The following is a 23,641-nucleotide window of genomic DNA, read 5'->3' as shown; positions in this document are numbered from 1 at the left end:
TCACAGCGGCTTCAGATCACAGCAGAGTCTGACACACATCCTGGATCATCAGAGGAACTGATCTTGATGTGGAATATAAGATGGATTGGCCCAATTTTACAGTTGAGATAATAACTTTAAAACATGACATAAAGAAACTGCATTCACCTTATTTTTAAAGTAAAAAATATGGGTACGGCCATTTGTAACTTGAATGTGTTGGGCTTCCCGTCTCATCTGCTTTGCAAAATAAGGAGGATAAACATCCCATACAACAAGTTCTTCTAGTGTGATTTCATATCCTCTCTTCTCCACTCTCTTCATGTACTTCATGTATTGTTCAACAGGTGTTACCACATACAGTCACTGTGGTTTAGAAATATAAATGTGGTGTGATAAACATTTGATAACTGGCTTTTAAAGCAGTAATAGTGTGTGTGAGTTTTTGTAAAGCTTCTCAGGCATTTTGTATCACTGGGGTAACTATTCTAAGAGCACAATAATAGAGAGCTGAATCTGACAGAGCTGCTGCTTTAATAATGAGTTCAGTGGATGACTGGGATGTTTTCGATTGAAACCGGTCTGGTATATCAGAATATGTATCAGAGCTGTATGCTCGAGCACCTTTATACAGTAAATATTCTGGTTCTCTGTTTGGATACTGTCTGTACCAGTAAAGCAAAACATCATTGCTGCTTGTATCATATGAGCATCTCAGTGTCACAGACTCTCCTTCTCTTCTGATCATATTAGTATCCTTGTCAACTGGATCAATGCTATCAGCAAATGCACCTGCAATACAATTTGAGAAATCACAATAGAACATTAAACCATCAGCCAGTTTCGCTTGCCAAAAACAGCATGAGATTTTAAAAGTGTAAATTATATCCACCTGAAACTGTAATGGCAATCACTAGTAGATATCTGTCCATGTTGATTCCTCAGTTTAAACAGGTTTTGATAATGGTTTAAGGTTAGCTGTGTATCTTTCTTTAAGGTTTATACATGTGCACTAAACTAATTGTGATAAATGATAAAAAAAAAAACATTGAATAGATAAATGACTGCAGTGGGAGGGGATCTGCAGGAGGAGTCTGACTGAACCACAGTTCCTGAATATTGAACGTTGATGTACTTTTAATACTTTTCAATGTTCTGAAGTTTGTTTTATCAGTCTCTTCAAATACATTGATTCAAGCACTGCCAACAAAATTAGTTTGATGAACTAAACTAATGCTAGTAGATCATTTGGCATAGTTATTGTACTTGGCTATATTATTAGAAGAAGCTTTAAAAAAGAGACTTTTACCATTAAATGATTGTATATTTTATGTTGTTATTCTCAAATTATTTTATTATTATTTGATTCATTATAGTTATGCATTTTTATCAGTGTCAGAGAATTGTTTTTGTGTGAGTGTTGAGTGTGTTTGAGTCACAGTAGGCATCAGAGCACAGTAGTACACAGCAGAGTCAGACACACGCAGGTACTTGATTGTCAGTGAAACTGAATTTGAGTCCAAACTGGCATTAAATCTCTCTTCAAATTCAGAACTGCTACTCGATCCAAACTTGTATTTCATCAGTATATATTCAGGAAGGTCATTAAAGCGTTGAATGTACCAGAAAAGATATGGATCAGACCGAAGTGTTTCATATTCACAGCTCAGGGTAACCTGATGTCCTTCAGTGGCAGTTTTTGTCTCACTTGACTGATTAACAGTGTCTTTCCCAAAGCATCCTGTGAATGCATAATAACATAATTATACAAGCAATATAATTTTAATAATGCAGTTATTTACAGCAATAAAGATTTGATTACTTACCATAGAAATTAAAGGCCAAAATGAATAAAACAGGCATTCTGAGAGACATCTTTGTTTATCTATGAAAGGAAATAGGAAAATGTAATTCATAGCAGCGTTCCACAGCTGTAGGAGAAGCTTTGTCTTCTGCTTGTCATGTTGATATAGTGATGATGTTCAACCGCAGATGTTTCTTTTCAATCAAGACTTACAATAATAAACATGAGGTGGTGTCATGTGTATGTAGATATCGCCATCTTCAGGCTAAAAAATACGAATAAAAAACTTCTGTGTCCTAACTTCCATTGTAACAAAATCCAAAACCATTTTAAAATAAAATAAAATAAACAGCTGTTGTTGGTATAGATCAGATCACATTATCAGCTAAAAAACAACAACGACTTCTCGATTGTTTTGTTTTTTGTTTTGTTTGAAGGTTCAATACAGTCTCTTCTGACTTACACCTGAATATGAATTAAAGAAATGTTTTAAAAAGTAATGTACATTTATGTTGTTTTAAGAGGTTTTCATAAAAGAAGAAATAAAAGTAGCAATTGGCAAAGCATTTTCATAGCGTTTATGGCAAATGTGAATCTGTTTTTTTTTTAGGTTAATAAGTAATAAGTAGGTTCACAGGGTCCTTATAACAGTGTAAGTAATCACATCACATCAGAGGTTGAACAGGGTTTTTGTGTGAGTGTTGAGTGTGTTTGAGTCACAGTGGGCCTCAGAGCACAGTAGTACACAGCAGAGTCAGACACACACACATCCTGGATCATCAGAGGAACTGATCTTGATGTGGAGTCCAATGTTGCAGAAAATCTGGCTCTAAATTCATCCTCAGTAGTTCCTTTACCAACTGTAAATTTACTCAGAATAAATATTGGTGATTTGTTTGGTAGTTGTTTGTACCAGAAGAGATATGCAGTTGTAGTTGTGGTAGAATAATTGCACAGGAGAGTAACTTGATCTTGTTCATTTGCAGTCATTTTTCTGTAAGGCTGTTCAACTCTGTCTTGTCCCCAGCACACCGAAAAATATATATAAAACTATTTATAATTTACACACACACATATATATATATATATATATATATATATATATATATATATATATATATATATATATATATATATGTCACGATCACTGTCTGTTCCTGTCAGTTCCTGGACTCCACTTCCCATAATCCTCCCTTCCAATCACATGCACCAATCACCAATTGCCACACACACCTGCAGATCATTACCTGGACTATTTAAGACACACACACACACACACACCCACCCACCCACCCACCCACCCTTTGCGAAGTCTTGATTTGCCCCGGTGATCATCGTTTTCTTGTGGATTGTATTTCTGTTGCCATTGGACTGTTTATTGGACTGTGTTTGTTTGCCGCCTGCCCTGATCCTTGCCTGTTATTTGGACTGTGTTTGTTTGCCGCCTGCCCTGACCATTGCCTGTGACTTTACTCTGCTTGTCTGCCGCCTGCCTCGACCATTGCCTGTCCCTGTTTGTGTCTCTGCCTTTGCCCCTGTCTGCTTTGATGTTTATCGTAATAAAGCTGCAAATGGATCCTCACGCATTCGACCCATCATTACAATATATATATATATATTTACAGACACTGAAGTGTAATTGATTGTCTTTCTTACCAAAGTCCCGTGTTATGAAGAAAAGAGTAATAATAATCAGTTTTTGCATTGCTGAGATGAAGAGATTATTTTAACATATATTCAGTGAATGTGTCTCTGTCTCTTTACTGAAGCTCTCTGTTTCCTCTCTGCTGCTCTTCTCTTGATATTTCAAGTCTTCAAGTAGCTCTAGGTCCTCACATGGCACACTGTCGATGACACTTTAAGTGATGCTGCCCCCCAGTGGTGAAATTATGTATTTCTAACACATGACCACATTATGTTTACATGTTGTAGCAGTGGACATACAGAGGACACAATTTTTGATATGAAGCTTCAGGGCCAGATTTACTAACAGCTTGCACCAGCACAAACCATGCAACGTGATTTACTAAGGTTTGCAGTAGTCAGTTTACTGGCATTTGAACTATTATTTAATGATTGCAGTCTCATGCTAATTTGCCCTGTTTAGTAAATCTGGCCTTATTTCTTTATAACTGCCTTTACCATCCAGAAACTTTTCAAAAGAGCTGCATCTGACAGAGTCACATCAGCATTAATGAGGTTATTGGTTGATCGGGATATCGACACCTGAAACATTAAATACTGAAGTTCTCTGTTTGGATACTGCCTGTACCAGTAAAGTCTGACATAACTGCTGCTTGTGTCACATGAGCATCTCAGTGTCACAGACTCTCCTTCTCTAATGATGAGATTTGAACCCATATTTGGCCAAATCAGGTCCTCAGCTATCACACCTGCAAACATGAACAAAGAAATGTGTTACAAACATGTGAGATCATGCACACATTATAAATAAATTGATACACATTACATTTGAATAATCCATATCACTATACTGTAGTGGAAAAAACGTGTGGTTGCTTACCATAGGACATAATTAAAATCAAACTTAGATGTTTCTCCATGTTTAAAAGCTGATATGAGTTTGTTAGTGCTCTCAGCGCTCTGTTCTGCAGTTTCTCACAGTGACTCTCTGATATTCAGTCTTTGACACTTGGTTGTGAGAAGAAGGAGAATAAAATCAATAAAAAACATTTAATAATAATCTTAAAAAAAACAAAAAAACAATGATAAATATGACGCTATTAGCTGAAATGACTGAATTTATTATGTAGTCTGTGAATGTCAAAATTGCTCACAAACTTGTTTATCTTTTGTGAATTGTTTCACTTCTATTGCTACCTCTTTTTTAAAGGAACACTCCACTTTTTTTGATAATAGGCTCATTTTCCAACTCCCCTAGAGTTAAACAGTTGAGTTTTAAAACTTGACTCTTCTGTAGTTACATCGTGTACTAAGACCAACGAAAAATTAAAAGTTGCAATTTTCTAGGCCGATATGGCTAGGAACTATACTCTCATTCCGGCGTAATAATCAAGGAACTTTGCTGGCGTACCATGGGTGCAGCAGGCGCAATGATATTATGCAGCGCCTCTCACAAATGTCTCCATGGTTGCAAGGCACGCTCCCTGTTCAAGCAGGTGATCACAGGCGCTGCGTAATATCATTGCGCCTGCTTTTCATTTTCCGTCGGTCTTAGTACACGATGTAACTACAGAAGAGTCAAGTTTTAAATAGGAAAAATATTGAAACTCTTTGGTCATTTTTTAACGAGATGCTAACGGTCTAATCAGATTCAATGAACTATGCTAAGCTATGCTAAAAGTGGTACCGCCAGACCCGGAGATCGGCTGAATGGATTCGAAAATGGAAAAAAACTCAACTGTTTAACTCTAGGGGAGTTGGAAAATTAGCCTATTTTCAAAAAAAGTGGAGTGTTCCTTTAACATATACTGTATATCTGGATAAAATTTCTTATTACACTCACATGCAGGTGTTTCCACTTTTTTAAAAAAAATTCTGTGTATAATAGATTGTGGTTTTGATGTGGTTTAGTTTCAAAGAGTAAAATGAATTTGAGTTTTTGTACAGCTTCACATAGACTTTGTATCACTGGGCTCCAGAGCACAATAATAGAGAGCTGAATCTGACAGAGTTACTCCATTAATCTTGAGTTCAGTGGTTGTACGTGATGTAGTCGACTGAAAGCGAGGATCAGAGGGGTTCCCAGTACCACTATATGAACGAGCATATTTCCATATTAAATACTGAGGTTCACTATTAGGATACTGTCTGTACCAGTAAAGTGTAACTTGATTGCTGTCTGTTTCATATGAGCAGCTCAATGTCACAGACTCTCCTTCTGTATGGATGAAATCTGCACCCTTATTTGGCCCAATCTGATCTGCAGCCATTATACCTGCAAACATGAACATAAACATAAAAAATGTGCATATGTTTTAAAACTCATGTGGGTTTCAGTCACATTACACTTGATTATCTATTTTCCATACCTCTGGAATCAAATGATATTTTACCTGAAGTCATGATTAAAATCAGAACCAAGTGTCTGTCCATGTTCACTAAGTCAGATCAGTTGTGTTGATGCTCTGAGTTTCTACAGTTACTCAGGAGGAACTGAGTCATAAAGTCACTCAGAAACTTCCTGCTCTCTGTTGAGATGATGCTGTTCGTCAGTTTACAATTGAGCAAAAACATCAATGTAATATAGAAACAAAATGTTCAAAAATATTTGAAGAGTAAAAACTATTCAAAAAATATTTGCAAATACTGATAAAACCGAAGACTCGTTTTTATTGTATAGACAAATAAATGAACGAACGAGCGAACTAACAAGAGCTGTAAATGAGATATCTGTTATTTTGTAAATAGAAAAGGAGGAGCTAATGATCCTGTAATGAGGCGTGATAATATGAATATGTGGTGCATATTGCCATCTTATGGTTACCAAAAAGCATTATAAACTGATTAATTTTAGTAGTTTCCTCCAAAATAAAAAAAATAAAAAAGTCTGCATTCTGTTTCTTTTCTCCTTGTATATTTTAATTTGTTTTATTCTTTATAAATGCTTCTAGCAGTTACACTGTGAAACTCACCTTTCATTACAGCACATATAATGCCTTTAATGTTGGGTTTGTACAAAGTTATTATATCTCATTATAAATGTGTCTTTTTGTTTCATCAGACTTTTGTTCTGTGTCTGAATTGGCAGTTTGGGAATGTAATTATTTCTATTGTTATGTGCTTCAATCTGTTTAGAAGGCATAATTATATGCCTTTTCAGCTGTGTCAGGTTTTTGTACAGTGTTCTTGTGTTTCCTGTGACTGTGGGCCTCAGAGCACAGTAATACAGAGCAGAGTCTGATACTGCAGCAGAGGAGATCTCCAGATCCACAGAGTTTTCTTTGACTTTAGTGACTTTGGCAGTGAATCTGGAATCTACATAAGACTCCTGAGCTTGTTTTGAACCGTCTGAGATGAGCACAAGGAATTAAGGAGCTGATCCAGGATACTGACGGTACCAGTGAAGAGTATTTGCAGTTGAATAACTGCAGGATAATTTAACATTTGAACCCTCAACAGCGAACTCCTCTGTTTTGGTTGGTTTAATTTCATTTCCATGTGTTGCATCTGCAAAAGTATCAAATCTTTTATTAACTTGTGTTTGAATTGAATTTATTTTAGATGTATCAGCATAAAATGCAATATACAAAATACACTTTATACATATTCTGACTGCTCAGAATAGTTACTGTAAATGCAAAACACAAAACACTTCAATACTTACATGCAAAGGCAGAAAGCAGAATGACAGATTGGAGCATCATTGTGTTTGTTCCTTATGATCTGTCTGAAGTTTAACAATATCTCACCAGATATCATTGTTTTAAACCCTCCCTCTTCCAGAGAGCAGATCAGTTTCATCTTCATATAGTCCACAGTGTCATCTCTATTGCTATAGTTCATAGCTCCCTCTTGTGGTTACTTACTATCTCTGTCAAATGATATAAATCATCAGATATCAACATATAAAATATGATAAATTGCTCATACTTTGGTTGTTATAGTATTTTAGAAACATAAACCAGATTATCATCAGATATTCTCTGTTTAGATGCATGAATTTCAGTGCTACTAAAACAGGAATTCATCTGGTTCTGTACAGTTCACACAGCTTAGACAAAAAAAAAGCAAGTCGAACTATATATAAATTAACATTTAGTCAGTGATTTATATCCTAGAGTACAGTGTGAATAAATATCATTATTAGTATTCAGAAAGATAAGCATACTTTATCATACCACTGCTGCAACTATAGTGTTCACCTTCACATATTTATATATTATGAATTCATAATCTAACTTTAATTCAAATAGATTTTTATGGAAGGAAATTAGTTGTACATCTTCAGTTTTGTCAGGTTTTTGTACAGTGTTCTTGTGTTTCCTGTGACTGTGGGCCTCAGAGCACAGTAATACAGAGCAGAGTCTGACACACGCAGATCCTGGATTGTCAATGGAAATGATTTTGTAGTTGTGTTGAGATTGCTGCTAAATCTATCTTCGAACTGTTTATCATTCGTACTGAATCTGCCCAGCATGTATTCTGGAAATCCATTCACTTTTTTCTGGTACCATAAGAGATTTGGTGATAAATCAGTGGTTTCATATTGACAGTTGATTGTTACAGCTGCACCTTCAACAGCAGTTTGAACTCCTGGATTTTGTTCAACGCTGTCCAGAGAATCACATCCTGTAATGTATAACATCACTGATGAGGATCTCATATTCATATTAGAAGAATATTACAGCATGAATACTTACAGAATCTGACTTACCCCAGAAATATGTGATAAAGAAGACTACAATTCTTTGCCAGTTTGCCATCACAGAAATTGTTAAAATAATACTTTAGATAAAATGAAGTTGTTGAAATCTACAGTAGACTCTTGTTTCAGCCTCTCTTTGATAAAGTTGTACTAACACTGTCACATATCAGAGACCTGCAGGAGGAGTCTGACTGAACCACAGTTCCTCAATACTGAATGTCTCCTCCTCCTTAAGGATTCATTATGGTTATGTATCTGTCATCAATGTCAGAGAAATGTGTTTTTGTGTGAGTGTTGAGTGTGTTTGAGTCACAGTGGTCCTCAGAGCACAGTAGTACACAGCGGAGTCAGACACACACACATCCTGGATCATCAGAGGAACTGTTCCTAATGTGGAATCCAGTTTTGCATGATATCTCTCCTCAAATTCAGGCTCTGTCTTTCCTTTCCCAATGGAAAAGACACTCAGAATGAATGTTGGTGATCTGTTTGGTAGCTGTTTGTACCAGAAGAGATAAGCATTTGCAGCGCTCATGAGGGTATAATTACACAATAAAGTCACTTGATTTCCCTCAGCAGAAGTCTTTTCTCTTGAAGGCTGATCAACACTGTCCTGTCCCCAGCACACTGGAAGAGATGGGACATAAATTAACAATCATTTACAGATACTCAAATAAATAAAGTGTAAATAATGAAAGATTGTCCTTACCTAAATCATGTGCCGTGAAGAAAAGAGCAATAATCACCCATTTTGTCATTGTTGCTCTGAGTTGAAGAGAGTGAGAGAAAAACTACTAATGTGAGTCTCTCCTTATGGTGAATCTCTCTTTAGTAGCTTCTCTTGATCATTTTCAGCAACTGCGCGAGAATTTAAGTGATGCTTCCCCCTGGTGGTGAATGTATTGAATTAAACACCTCACGTTTGAAGTTCATTTGTAACCTTTGAAATCATTTGTGATTTTTTAAAGTATATAAATGATATAGTGTCCTATGACTGATTGATTGTGTAACATGTTATTACATATAATCATCTCTGTGTATCTCAATCAAGACGAGTAGTCAGGTGAGAGGATAATGTGATTTTTCTAGTCGTTTTAGATTCTTCATATGGTTCAGCCTTATATAATAATTTGAGGAATGATACTTTCTTCTTAATACATTTGCTGAGCTGGACATTACACAACATTACATATTTTCATGCCACCAGCATCTAAATCAGGTTTCAAAGTTTATTTAATTTTAAAATATGTATGTTATATTGTTTTTGATATATGTCCACATGTATTTTGGTTAATGGTTTTGCATATGTTTTGCATATTAATAACAATCCACAAAATGCAACATTAGCCTATGTTGTGAAATAATTAAATACTGTAACTAAAGTCAGAATTAATTAATCAAAAGTAAAATGACATTTATTGGATTGATCAGACTTTTTCAGGCAGACTCAAGCAGAGGAGATATCAGATGATAATGTAATGTTTAATCAAATGTATCAAGCTGTGATGTACTAAAGTCATGTTATATATCTAATAGAATATGTATTGTTTATCTGTTATTTTGATCTCTTTCACTTTCTTTCATTTAGCTTTATAACTTGAACTTTCTAACTTGTAACCACACACAGGTGTTTCCACTGGTGTAATTATATTATGTGAATTATAGATTGTGGGTTTGATGTGGCTTGAGATCAAAGTGAAAAATGAATTTGAGTTTTTGTACAGCTTCACATAGACTTTGTATCACTGGGCTCCACAGAGCACAATAATAGAGAGCTGAATCTGACAGAGTTACTCCATTAATCTTGAGTTCAGTGGTTGTACGTGATGTGGTCGACTGAAAGCGAGGATCAGAGGGGTTCCCAGTACCACTCAATGACCGAGCATTTTTCCATATTAAATACTGAGGCTCTCCATTAAGATACTGTCTGTACCAGTAAAGTCTAACATTACTGCTGTCTGTTTCATATGAGCAGCTGAGGGTCACAGTCTCGTCTTCCTTCTTTATAACAGTTTTTTCATTTGGCCCAATCTTGTCTGCAGTCATCACACCTAAAACAAAGAAACAACATAATTTGAGAGTCAAGTTGCACAAAATTTCTCAAATCGCATTTAGATGTTTCTGACCACAGTAATAAAAAAAAATCATATTGTACCTGAAATCAGAAATAAAATCAGAAACAGGTGTTTTTCCATGTTTACTCGGTCATATGAATTGTGTATTAATGTTCTCCGTGCTCTGAGCTGTAGCTCTGTGTTACTGTGAGTCTCTGCAGTTTCACACATAAACACGCTGGAACTTCCTGCTTTCAATGTGATGCTCCGCTTCTCATGATTTTGCTCTGCCATTGCCTAGAGGACAACTTTTGCAACTGCAAGAAATTATAGATATAAATATTTATTTATTTAGCAGATGATTTTGCCTAAGAAAAATATGAATGAGCCAATAATATGAATAGTGCTATGATATGGGAAAATTATGTCATTATGTGAAATTATGTTGTGCCAATTAAAATGGCTTTGAGAAATGTGGGATCTGTAACAAACAAAACTTTTCTGTTGAATGACTTTTTTTCACATCAAATAACTTGGACTTTCTGTTTATCACTGAAACATGACTTGCACCAGATGAATAAGTTCTCTATTTCTGAACTCACCCCTATGAACTGCAACTATCTTAGCTGCTCTAGACTTTCAGTCATTTATATTAAATAATAAATGAACAAACGAGTAATCTGTAAATGAGATATATATTTTATTATGCAAATAGAAAAGAAGGAGCTAGTGATCCTGTAATAAGGCTTGACAATAAATATGTGGTTCAAACGGCATTACAAAATGAAAACCAAGAAAATAAAGTCTGCATACTGTTTTTTTGTTCTCCTTGCACATTTTATTTTCTTTATGTAAATGCTGGTAGCAGTTACATCACATATAATGACTTTAATTTGGGGGTTTTACAAGTTATTATATCTAATTTCAAACATGGGTCTTTGAATGTGTTCCATCAAACTTGTTCTCAGTGTCTGAATTGGCAGTTTGGGAATCTGATTGTTTCGATTGTTATATGCTTCAGTCTGTTTAGTAGAAGGCATAATTATAGCTATGCCTTTTCAGTTGTGTCAGGTTTTTGTACAGAGTTACAGTGTTTCCTGTGACTGTGGGCCTCAGAGCACAGTAATACAGAGCAGAGTCTGATACTGCAGCAGAGGAGATGATCAGATCCACACGTTTGATCTCTTTTGTGGCTTGTTTTTCTTTTCTGATCTTAGAAGAGAACCTGCCATCTACCTCTGATGTCTTAGTGTCTTTCACACTCTCTATTTTAAGCACAAGAAATTGAGGAGCTGATCCAGGATACTGACGGTACCAGAGAAGTGAATGTGCAGATGAATAACTGCAGGATAATGTAACAGTTGAACCCTCTGCAGCAGACTCTTCAGTGCTGTCTGGTGTGATTTCATCTCCAAAACTCACACCTGAAAAGAGCAAAATATCAACTTTTAATGTTCAAATAGTGTTAGTTTTGAATTGATTATAGTGATCAGTGATTTGAGATTGTATACATACAGAAAATCAAAAGCTAGTTAACAATTACATTTTAATGTTTTATTTGTTGTTGTGAAAAAGTCTATATTTAGGATGCAATAAATACTTTCAATTAAATAAAAAGCTCATTTAGCATTTAAGAGAAAATTATTTTAAAAAAAAAAGTATATTCTCAAATTAGAAATGCAAATGCATGAAAAACATACACAAATGCACTTACATGTCAAAGCAGAGAGCAGAATGACTGAATGAAGTATCATTGTACATGTGTGTGTTCACTGCAGCAGGACTGAGCTTTGTGACAGTCAAATGTAACAAGATCATGTTAAAGATCATGTGAGATGTTAAACTCCTCCTCTTTCATCATGATGCCATAAAAAATCTTCACATACACAGTTTAAAACCAAGCATTACCTTTAATCTAATAAATTTGATATCTGCTCATGCATGTCAAGAAATAATCATTTTTATACAAGCTCACAAAAGAATATGAAGACAATTTTTCGGCACATTAAGTAAATCTAAAATGTATAGTGATGAGTGGATGTACTTTAACAAAATTGCAGTGCTCTGATGTTTTATCATATATTGGTTCAAGCACTGACCCCTTATTTCAATTCGATGAACTAAACTAATTCGAGACAGAGCACTTGACATTGTTATTGTACTTGGGTGTATTATTAGAAGAAACTTTCAAAAATAAGACATTTTTTCAAATGTATTTTTTGTTATTTATTCTTAAAATATGTTTTATTGTTTGTGATATACAGTCTGTCCACATCTATTAGGATTGGTTTTGCATGCTTTGCATATTAATAGCAATCCACAAAATGTTAATTTCCCTTTATAACTTGAACTAAATTTCATTCGTAACCACACACAGGTGTTTCCACTGGTGTAATTGTATTATGTGAATTATAGATTGTGGGTTTGATGTGGCTTGAGATCAAAGTGAAAAATGAATTTGAGTTTTTGTACAGCTTCACATAGACTTTGTATCACTGGGCTCCAACTAATAGAGCACAATAATAGAGAGCTGAATCTGACAGAGTTACTCCATTAATCTTGAGTTCAGTGGATGTTTGAGATGTAGTCGACTGAAAGCGAGGATCAGAGGGGTTCCCAGTTGTAGTACCTGATCGGGCAGGTTTAAATATTAAATACTGAGGCTCACTATTAGGATACTGTCTGTACCAGTAAAGATAAACATAATTGCTGTCTGTTTCATATGAGCAGCTGAGGGTCACAGTCTCGTCTTCCTTCTTTATAACGCTAGTTTCTTTATTTGGCCAAATCTTGTCTGCAGTCATCACACCTAAAACAAAGAAATAAGAAAATTACTGAGTCAAATTGCATAAAAAATATTTCTTACACTGTTTTTCTGCATCACTAGAATGAATAAAGTGAATCATTTTGTACCTGAAGTCAGAAATAAAATCAGAAACAGGTGTTTTTCCATGTTTTCTACAGATGTGTTCATGTTCTCTGTGCTCCGATGCTAATGCTTTAGTTCAGAGCTCACAGAAGAGGTGTGTCTTCAGTGTCTTCATCTTTGGTTCAGATGCAGGTGATTGGTTGGAAGTGACAGTTTTGAACACAAGAGCCTTGAAAGAAAGAAATCAGAAAGTGTGTGATGGGGACCTATATGTGCTGGTTAAAAACCCAGACACACCGGCACATTCTGGATCATATAAAACTCTACTCCAAAAAGCTGAAGAAATAAAAATAAACTAAACGAAAATATATGCTCTGCTTGAGTAGAACTTTGCAGCTTCATAACTTGCAGGTTCATCTTGAACTTTAAATGATGTGATTCTTCATGGTTCCCCAGAAAGAGCATTTATTGCATATTACTGATATGCTTCTCACTTCTTCTCACTGATATGTGAAATGTTATTTTATAATATGTTTCTACTTGGTTTATAGTGTTGCTTTGGCAAAGTTGGAGAGTTTTTATTTATTTTTGCATGTTTTTGTGTGAGTGTTGAGTGTGTTTGAGTCACAGTGGTCCTCAGAGCACAGTAGTACACAGCAGAGTCAGACACACACACATCCTGGATCATCAGAGGAACTGATCTTGATGTGGAGTCCAATGTTGCAGAAAATCTCTTCTTAAAATCAGGCTCAATAGTTTCTTCACCATATATATATTTATTCAGAATAAATGTTGGTGATTTGTTTGGTAGCTGTTTGTACCAGAAAAGATAAACATTATTATCTGCAGCTTTGGTAGAGTAATTACACATTAAAGTTATTTGATCCTCTTCATTTGCAGTCATTTCTCTTGAAGGCTGTTCAACTCTGTCTTGCCCCCAGCACACTGAAAAATAGATTTAACTATTGCTCATTTACATATATTAATTAACTCACATATAAACTAAAATAATAAAGTGTAAATTCTTACCAAAAATCTGTGCTGTGAGGAAAAGAGTACTAATCACCCATTTTTCCATTGCTGAGATAAAGATATTAATATTTTAACATGTATTCTGTCTCTCTGTCTTAGATCTGACTGAAGCTCTCTGTTTCATCTGTGCTTCTCTTCTCTAGATATTTCAAGTCTTCAAGCGTTCACATGACTTGTGTCTCTTTGATGACACTTTGAGGAATGCTGCCTCCCTGTGGTGAATTTGGGTATTTCTAACATTTTTAACCAAAGTGACTTACAAATATGAAATAAAATCAGAAACAGTAAACCAAAGCAGTAACACAATACACCTATCATGCAGAACCTGATTTCACCAAGTGCAACATGTTCCTGGATCAACATTCCAATCAACCAATCAGATTTGAAGGTTTACAGTTCATGTCAAGTTTAGGCTTAGAAGTAGGGTTAGTTGCTTGCAGCAGAGGAGATCTCCAGATACACACGTTTGATCTCTTTTGTGGCTTGTTTTTCTTTTCTGGTCTTAGTAGAGAACCTGCCATCTACCTCAGAAGCCTCTTTCACACTCTCTTTTTTAAGCACAAGTAATTGAGGAGCTGATCCGAGATACTGACGGTACCAGAGAAGTGAATCTGCAGATGAATAACTGCAGGATAATGTAACAGTTGAACCCTCTGCAGCAGACTCTTCAGTGCTGTCTGGTGTGATTTCATCTCCAAAACTCACACCTGAAAAGAGCAAAATATCAACTTTTAATGTTCAAATAGTTTTAGTTTTGAAATTGATTATAGTGATCAGTGATTTGAGATTGTATACATACAGAACATCAAAAGCTATATTACATTTTAATGTTTTATTTGTTGTTGTGAAAAAAGTCTACATTTAGGATGTAATAAATATTTTCAATTAAATAAAAAGCTCATTTAGCATTTAAGAGAAAATTATTTGAAAAAAAAAAAAAAGCATATGTATATTCTCAAATTAGAAATGCACATACGTACAAAACATACGCAAATACACTTACATGCCAAAGAAAATCTTCACATAGACAGTTTAAAACCAAGCATTACCTTTAATCTAATAAATGTGATATCTGCTCACGCATGTCAAGAAATAATCATTTTTATACAAGCTCACAAAAGAATATGAAGACAATTTTTCGGCACATTAATTAAATCTAAAATGTATAGTGATGAGTGGATGTACTTTAACAAAATTGCAGTGCTCTGATGTTTTATCATATGTTGGTTCAAGCACTGACTGCTTATTTCAATTCGATTAACTAAACTAATTCTAGCAGAGCACTTGACGTTGTTTTACTTGGGTGTATTATTAGAAGAAACTTTCAAAAATAAGACACTCAAAGAAATGTTTTTAAAATTATTTTTTTGTTAATTATACTTAAAATATGTTTCATTGTTTGTGATATACAGTCTGTCCACATCTATTAGGATTGGTTTTGCATGCTTTGCATATTAATAGCAATCCACAAAATGTTATTTTGATCTCTTTCACTTTTTCTTTCAATTTCTCTTTATAACTTGAACTAAATGTCATTTGTAACCACACACAGGTGTTTCCACTGGTGTAATTGTATTATGTGAATTATAGATTGTGTATTTGATGTGGCTTGAGATCAAAGTGAAAAATGAATTTGAGTTTTTGTACAGCTTCACATAGACTTTGTATCACTGGGCTCCATAGAGCACAATAATAGAGAGCTGAATCTGACAGAGTTACTCCATTAATCTTGAGGTAAGTGGATGTGTGTAATGCAGTCGACTGAAAGCGAGGATCAGAGGGGTTCCCAGTTACAGTAGCTGATCGGGCAGGTTTAAGTATTAAATACTGAGGTTCACTATTAGGATAATGTCTGTACCAGTGAAGATAAACATAATTGCCGTCTGTTTCATATGAGCAGCTGAGGGTCACACTCTCGTCTTCCTTCTTTATAACAGTTTCTTTATTTGGCCAAATCTTGTCTGCAGTCATCACACCTAAAACAAAGAAATAAGAAAATTACTGAGTCAAATTGCATAAAAAATATTTCTTACACTGTTTTTCTGCATCACTAGAATGAATAAAGTGAATCATTTTGTACCTGAAGTCAGAAAATCAGAAACAGGTGTTTTTCCATGTTTTCTACAGATGTGTTCATGTTCTCTGTGCTCCGATGCTAATGCTTTAGTTCAGAGCTCACAGAAGGGGTGTGTCTTCAGTGTCTTCATCTTTGGTTCAGATGCAGGTGATTGGTTGGAAGTGACAGTTTTGAACACAAGAGCCTTGAAAGAAAGAAATCAGAAAGTGTGTGACAGGGACCTATATGTGCTGGTTAAAAACCCAAACACACCGGCACATTCTGGATCATATAAAACTGTACTCTAAAAAGCTGAAGAAATAAAAATAAACTAAACAAAAATATATGCTCTGCTTGAGTAGAACTTTGCAGTTTCAAATCTTGCAGATTCATCTTGAACTTTAAATGACGTGATTCTTCATGGTTCCCCACAAAGAGCACTTTATTGCTTATTACTGATATGCTTCTCACTTCTTCTCACTGATATGTGAAATGTCATTTTATAATATGTTTCCACTTGGTTTATAGTGTTGCTTTGGCAAAGTTGGAGAGTTTTTATTTATTTTGCATGTTTTTGTGTGAGTGTTGAGTGTGTTTGAGTCACAGTGGGCCTCAGAGCACAGTAGTACACAGCAGAGTCAGACACACACACATCCTGGATCATCAGAGGAACTGATCTTGATGTGGAGTCCAATGTTGCAGAAAATCTCTTCTTAAAATCAGGCTCAGTATTTCCTTCACCAACTGTGTATTTACTTAGAATGAATGTTGGTGATTTGTTTGGTAGCTGTTTGTACCAGAAGAGATATGGACTTGTATCACTTGTAGTATAATTACACCTTAAAATAACTTGATCTCCTTCACTTGCAGTCATTTCTCTTGAAGACTGTTCAACTTTGTCCTGTCCCAAAGACACTGAAAAAAGTATGTCATTAATGTGAATTATTTGCAGAGTAAACTTAAACATTTAATGATCTAAATGAAAGTAAACCTTGTTCTGTTAAAATGTTCCAAAAAACAGAAAAAAATGTGCTTACCATCATAATGTGCTGCAATGAGACACAGGGAAATCAAAGCCCAGCTAAACATAGTTGTTCTGTGAGGTAAAATAACTGAAATTCGCTCAACGTTGCTCTTAAAGACTCTCTGTCTGTCTCAGAGCTTAATGATCTACTCATACATGAAGAGAGCAATGCTGACCCCTTGTGGAAAAAAGTTTGAAATGACTTAAAATGTGTTATTTTGAATAATTTCTCGTAAAATTAGGATTAGCCTAAAATGTTTTTGAACACATGCTTGATCCCCTTAACCCATAATTCTGTGTGTATGTCGTGAAGCCATTTACTCACTGCATATACCCATGGGCTTCATGCACCTGTTTTGTTGTTGTTGTTTTTCCTGCAGTGTTAAAGTAAAGTTTATCTGAAGATGTGCCTTGATTGTGTATTGATCACATTTGTACATGCGAATGAGTAAACTAACACTACAATAATCATGCATTTGTGTTTCATATGGCTCCTTTGAATGGGCAAGATGCTTCTACTGTACGGTAGAGGGGTCTGTCTATAATTCAAGATTTAAGGGTCCCATTTCTCCTGAACTGTGGAGCACCATAGTGTCATTTTTAGCACAAGCAGGTTTTTGTACAGTGTTCTTGTGTTTCCTGTGACTGTGGGCTGCAGAGCACAGTAATACAGAGCAGAGTCTGATACTGCAGCAGAGGAGATCTCCAGATCCACACGTTTGATCTCTTTTGTAGCTTTTGAAAACAGACGAAGATCAGGCTCAGATTTGTTTGAATATTCAGTGACAAGAAGTAGGAACTCTGGTTTTGCTCCAGGATACTGCCGATACCACTGGAGAGAGTTAACACTGACACCACCAGTTGTACTGTAGTTACAGAAGAGAATCACATTTTCACCCTGAAAAACATGTTTTTCTGAAGTGAATGGATGTATTGTATCAGCCAAAGAAGTTTCTGTGAAAAAGAAAAGGGTATCAATTAACCAAGCAATAAAGTTAAACTATCAGAATCTATACAGTCACATACATTTTTTATTATTATTTTGACTGATATAATGCTGAAATTATTTCTTACCAATGCAAAGTTGGATTATTATCCAGGTAAAAGGAAACATGTTGTCCTCAGAGAGATGATGATGGCAAAAACAGTAGTTCAGTTTTCACCCAGTCATCATCTCTCACTGTCAGCATCAGTGTGAATCAGCTCCACCCACTGCTGGAGTCTTTTATTCTGGAATACATGAGCCAGATCTTTGTGGAAATATGATCTATGAATGTCATAACTGAAATTCATAATACATTATAACAAAAATGTTCATAGTAAATGTTTGCATTAGCAGTGAGCAGCACTTTAAAGTGGTATACCATTATATCTTTACTGATGTCACACCGATGCATTCAAAGAAGAGTAAAGCAGTTTTTGTTAATTATTTGTTTATTTATTAAAAAATATATATATAAATAACATAGAATATGCATATTGAGGGAAACATCATGTTAAAAACTGCACGAGTCCGAGCTCTTGGTTCTTGTCAGGATGTTGAAGTGTTTCAGTCTCAGTGGGCTTCAGAGCACAGTAGTAAACAGCAGAGTCAGACACACACACATCCTGGATTGACAGAGAAACTGAGCTTGAGGATTTGTTGAGATCTGCATGAAATCTTTCCTCAAATTCTTTTTCACTGCTGCTTGATCCAGTTGAGAGCATGTAAACTGGGAATCCATTGGTTTTCTGTTGGTACCAGTAAAGATAAGGGTATTGGTCACTGGTACTGTAAGTGCAGTGAAGTGTGACCACGTCATGTTCAGACGCTGTTTGAACTCTTGTTGGCTGATTAACAGAATCTTGTGTACTGCACTCTGTCAGGAAATATAAAAGGAAAGAAACAAATCAGTTTTCAAGAGTATTCTGATGTAAAGATAATAAGGAATAATTCAATTTAAAAGTAAAGTTACTTTACCTAGAACTGCAGCCAGTAGAAGTAAACTCTTCAGCCAGATTAACATAGTTTACATACAAACATATAAAACTGCAAACGTGATATTAGTGAGTTATGATGATGATGAACATGAGCCAGCCTGAGTTTAGATTTCACTGTGACTATATGTTTGCACAGGTTAAACACATATAGGAGGAGCTTGAATGCATAATAGGCTACAATTCTGCCACAGTGTGGCCAGTTTCTGCAATTACATTAAAATAAAAACAGAAACCCCTTAAAGCAGAACTGGTTGCAGTTTTTACTGTTGGACTTTTAATATCTTTTAATTTATTTGTAACATACACAATTTTCAACATTTACTGTACGATCTCAAAAGTTTAATTCTAAAGGTTAAAAGGTTTAGGCCTACCTTGAATTTAAAGTAGAGGAATTTGCTGACTAAATGTAAGTTAATTTGATGCTGCATTCATGGAATGAAACAATATTTTTATGCTTTTAATGTTTTTTATGCTTTTAATGTTTTTTATGCTTTTAAAGTCTTTATGCCTTTAATGTTTTAATGTTTATGGTTTTCTTTTATGCCTTAACTCTACTTCACACAGGTGTTAGCACATATTTTATTACACTTAGAGCTGGATAGATTGTGGTTTTGATTGTGGTTTTCACTAGATCGGTTCAAAGTGAAAAGAGCTTCAGGTTTTTGTACGACGTGTTTCATGTTTTGTATCACTGGGCTCCAACTCTTAGAGCACAATAATAGAGAGCTGAATCTGACAGACGTACATCAGTAATAGTGAGTTCAGTGGATGTTTGTGATGTAGTCGACTGAAACCGACGATCAGAGCTGTCTGCAGCACTCAGTGATCGTGCTCCTCTATATGTTAAAAACAAGGGTTCTGCATGTGGATATTGTCTGTACCAGTAAAGCCGAACATCATCAGCTGGTTGTACTATATGAGCAGCTCAGCTTGACAGTTCCTCTTTCTTCTGTGATAACATTTTTCTCTTTATCTGGCCAAATATTGTCCCCAGACACCAAACCTGTGAACAATAAAGCAAGGCTGACCAAAAACATTGCAAACACTGAAAATGCAAACAGTAAGAATTTGTCAAATAAGATTGTTAAATCATTGTTTTTTTTTTAGGTTTTCCAATCTCTACTGTTTCATCATTTACTGAATAATGAATGTACCTGTTCCCATAATTACAATCATCAGAAAGCATCTGTCCATGTTGAATAAGATCAGCAGTTCTTTGTTGAGACTTTCGATGTTCTGCACTAAGAGACACTGAAGGATGTAAAGACACCCATGAACTTCCTGCTCACTGTCACATGATGTCTGTCTATCTGTCTAGGCCTTTAACAACAATTTTAGTAAAAAAAACTTTCTTTATCAAAATTGCCAGAAAATTCTACCGTCTTTTCTGTCCTTCTGAGATATAGACAACATGAAATATGTGTATTGCCTGAAATGTTGTTAATATTTTATATTCTATTATGTCATGTTTGTACTATTTACATTACATCATCCGTGCAGCTGCTGTTTTTCTCCTTAAAGGAAAGAAAGAAAGAAAGAAAGAAAGAAAGAAAGAAAGAAAGAAAGAAAGAAAGAAAATTTCTTTCTTTTTCTCTTTATTTCCAAGTTATTCACTTTCTTATACTAATGTTTGCATTTTCTTACAGTAAGAACATTTGACAACACTGCAGCCCTGTGGTGGAAATGTGTCTGCACAATATGGTTATCATTTAATAATTTTTATAGCATATTTGTGTGTGAAGGACAGTACTGTATGTTGTATGGATGTAATATCATTGTCAGTTTAAGACTGTTTGACTCTCTGTATCAGCTCTTCTTGCTCTCTCTCACTGTGTCACAGGTTTTTGTATAGATCTGATGTGTTTCCTGTGACTGTGGGCCTCAGAGCACAGTAATACAGAGCAGAGTCTGATACTGCAGCAGAGGAGATCTCCAGATCCACATGAGTTTGTTCCCATTTAGTGAGTTTAACAGACAGTAGCTGACAGACAGACAGCAGAGACAGCAGCTGAAAAAGAACATTAGGTACATTAGATTTGTTTTAATTAAACTCATTATTAACAACAGATAATACATTTAAAATAATTATACATACATGCCAGACTGTAGAAGAGAATAACTGAATAAATCTCCATTGTGCAGTGCGCTGTGTTCACTTTAAGATGATTCAGACTGAATTGTTTCTAACTGAAGTGATCAGATTGTGTCAGATCTGTGTAGTCCCTCCTCTCTGAGAAACATCATGGCCAAGTTTTACATTTCACACCTGGAGAGGAGAAGAAAGATCCAGTTACAATCACTAATGTTTTTGTCTAATTGATCTATGATTATTATTTGAATATTTGAGAATATATAGCACAATAGTAAAGTGCTGGATGTGAGAGTGACATCTTTAATAATGAGTTCAGTTTTTTATTGTTTATTATTATTATTATTATTGCATTATAATCAAACATGTTAGTATGCAGATACCATGACTGTCTTTGAACACAAATAAAACAGAGAGATTTGATCTACTGTAATCAGGGCTCGATTTGAGGGTGAATGCAGGGGGATTGCGTCCCCCTTGTTGAAAACAAAAATGACAAAATAGCATCTCCTTTCACATTCAATGTATGTGTTTTAACAGCATATTGATCACTGAGGATTGTTTTGACATGAAATGCCTGTCTAAATATAATTTATTATAGGCTAAAGTTAATGTCAAATTTAAAAATTGGGTAATTGATTATAATATGAAGTGGAATAGTGTGAAATGATAGACTTTCATGTAATCCAAAGACAAGTCAGTAATTATTTAATTTAGGGCTCATGTATTTGCAGTGTTTTTGTGTGAGTGTTGAGTGTGTTTGAGTCACAGTGGTCCTCAGAGCACAGTAGTACACAGCAGAGTCAGACACACACACATCCTGGATCATCAGAGGAACTGATCTTGAAGAGGTGTTGAGATTAGCATCAAATCTCACTTTAAACTGTTCATCAATCTCACCAGATCCGGGAAATGAATCAGTGGTTGAATATGTACAGTTGATTGTTACTGATTCACCTTCAAAAGCAATCTGAACTCTTGTTTTCTGTTCAACACTCTCCAGAGAATCACAGCCTAAAATAGAATTATAAAAACAGTATATTTTCTAATGAAATGTAAAAACACACACACACACACACAGGGAATAGCCTATAAAAATTAATCTAAACCCACACATATTTCATGATGTCACTTACCCCACAAATATGTGAAGAGAATGAGAACCACCCTTTTCCAGTATGTCATTATGTCTGTTGTGCTTTCCAAATGAAATCACCAAAGTCATAAAATAAACTGAGGAGTTTTGAGTCTCTTCTTGTTTTTGCGTCTCTGTGATGTAGTCGACCTACAAAACTTTATAGGAGGAGCTTCTTCTGTTGAGATCATCACCATCATCAGGTTTATAGTTAAAAGATCTGTAGGATTTACATCTGTGTGCTGTAATCATTTGCATTTTTAAAATATTTCAGAATAATTGCTCTTCCCTTTACCTTTGTGGTTTCTGTATTTGTTAAGCAGGTTGCAGTGGATCCCAATTCCATTTGAACATCTGCATCATTACTGGTGTGATTTTTACTGTTTACTGGAAGGAATATATCAAAATTATTAGCGTCATTAAATAATAACATATACATGACTGTCTGTGAGGTCTGTTACCAAATTAGCTTATTTTATTATTATTTTTAACATCACTTTCACTTGCTTTCTCATATCTGTTTATCAATTCATGCATTTATTGATGCATTTCTTTATTACTTCTTTTGTCCATGAGATGTTTAGATGCATTACTGCTACTTTTCTTTCTTCATACCACCACTGTCTGAACTGCTGTATGATATTTTAAGTGTTTTGTGATGCACTGGCCCTTTTCTGAAACTTTAGCTTATGAGGAGATTTATTGTTGAGGATGTTTTTGTACAGTGAGGATGAGTTTCCTGTCACTGTGGGCGTCAGTGCGCAGTAATACAGAGCAGAGTCTGATACTTCAGCAGAGGAGATCTCCAGGCTCACAAGATTGCTGTTTTTATCCACTTTAGGTAAAAGACGAGGAGGAAGATGGTCACTTGTGGCTCCATGTGGATAAATGAATGCAAGGAACTCTGGTTTGGATCCCGGATACTGACGATACCAGTGCAGGTTATTTAGAGATCCATTATATTTACAGGACAGAGTGACTTCGTCTCCTGCAGATTTAAGCACCTTGTTTTCCAGCGGTGTTATTGACTGTCCAAATGTCTCCCCTGCAGGACAACCATTAAACTTTTGATCAAACTTACCCAAAGAAAGAATCGTGCTGATGCATTAGTCAGTTAAATCAGTTTCAAGCAATATAAAAAAAGAGATGAAACTCCAAACATTGTACAAAACAAGAAAGCATGTGATTAAAGGTCTAGAATCAGTAAATTTCTCTTACTTTTCATCAACAATAGCAGAAGCAGAACACAAAGGATCGTCATGTTTGCACT

The 23,641-nt window shown here is 35.2% G+C and overlaps 1 long non-coding RNA gene across 1 annotated transcript; it reads right to left on the bottom strand.

The window, feature by feature from the left end:
- Positions 1-20,928: 20,928 nt before the first annotated feature.
- Positions 20,929-22,616, bottom strand: LOC127501466 (uncharacterized). Its single transcript, XR_007926612.1, has 3 exons — positions 22,373-22,616; positions 21,243-22,250; positions 20,929-21,155 (listed from the first exon to the last, which is right to left on the bottom strand). It is a non-coding gene; the product is annotated as an uncharacterized LOC127501466 (long non-coding RNA).
- Positions 22,617-23,641: the final 1,025 nt, after the last annotated feature.

This window comes from Ctenopharyngodon idella, chromosome 2 (assembly GCF_019924925.1).
Source record: "Ctenopharyngodon idella isolate HZGC_01 chromosome 2, HZGC01, whole genome shotgun sequence".
NCBI lineage: Eukaryota > Metazoa > Chordata > Actinopteri > Cypriniformes > Xenocyprididae > Ctenopharyngodon > Ctenopharyngodon idella.
Note: the sequence above shows the minus strand (reverse complement) of the source record. Positions and strands in the feature narration are given on the sequence as shown.